Source organism: Salvelinus alpinus, chromosome 9 (genome assembly GCF_045679555.1).
Source record: "Salvelinus alpinus chromosome 9, SLU_Salpinus.1, whole genome shotgun sequence".
Lineage (NCBI taxonomy): Eukaryota > Metazoa > Chordata > Actinopteri > Salmoniformes > Salmonidae > Salvelinus > Salvelinus alpinus.
Genome location: NC_092094.1, coordinates 74493456 through 74494051, shown reverse-complemented (window position 1 = coordinate 74494051; position 596 = coordinate 74493456).

The following is a 596-nucleotide window of genomic DNA, read 5'->3' as shown; positions in this document are numbered from 1 at the left end:
AAGTATCCATTCTTCTGAAGTCTGAGGATTCTACATCACTTTGAGCTGGAAAAAGCAAAGCCCCCATCCTTACTTCTAATACACATCATTTCAACTGTCACATTAGCAGTAGGCCTACTGTACCTTACTGTGTGTGCCTACGTCTCTGCTGCATTCGCCTGTTTCTCGAGCCAAACATGTTCGAAAATGGTACTGCAGTACCCAAATATACTTCAGTCTGAATAGTGTGGATGTACTGTACCATAAATGCCTTACCACTACATCTTTTGTGGAGACAGGCAGACGGAGAGACTACGTTAGCGAGGACATTGGCTTGTTTTCGGAGCAATGTTTCCCTGTCAGTTGGGCTTTGGGGTTGCTGCCCAGACATATGGACCTGTGGAAGACTGGGGCTCCAGCCACGGCTGAGTTTGCTCTAGGGCTGAAGGGGAATGTTAATGAAGCCAAGGCCCAACACCGAGGCTTTACATTCCAAATGGCACCCGATTCCCTATATAGTGCACTACTTTTGACCAGAGCCTCTGGTCAAAAGTAGTGCACTATATAGGGAATCGGGTTCAATTTGGGACATGTGACACCCACACACAGACCACCAG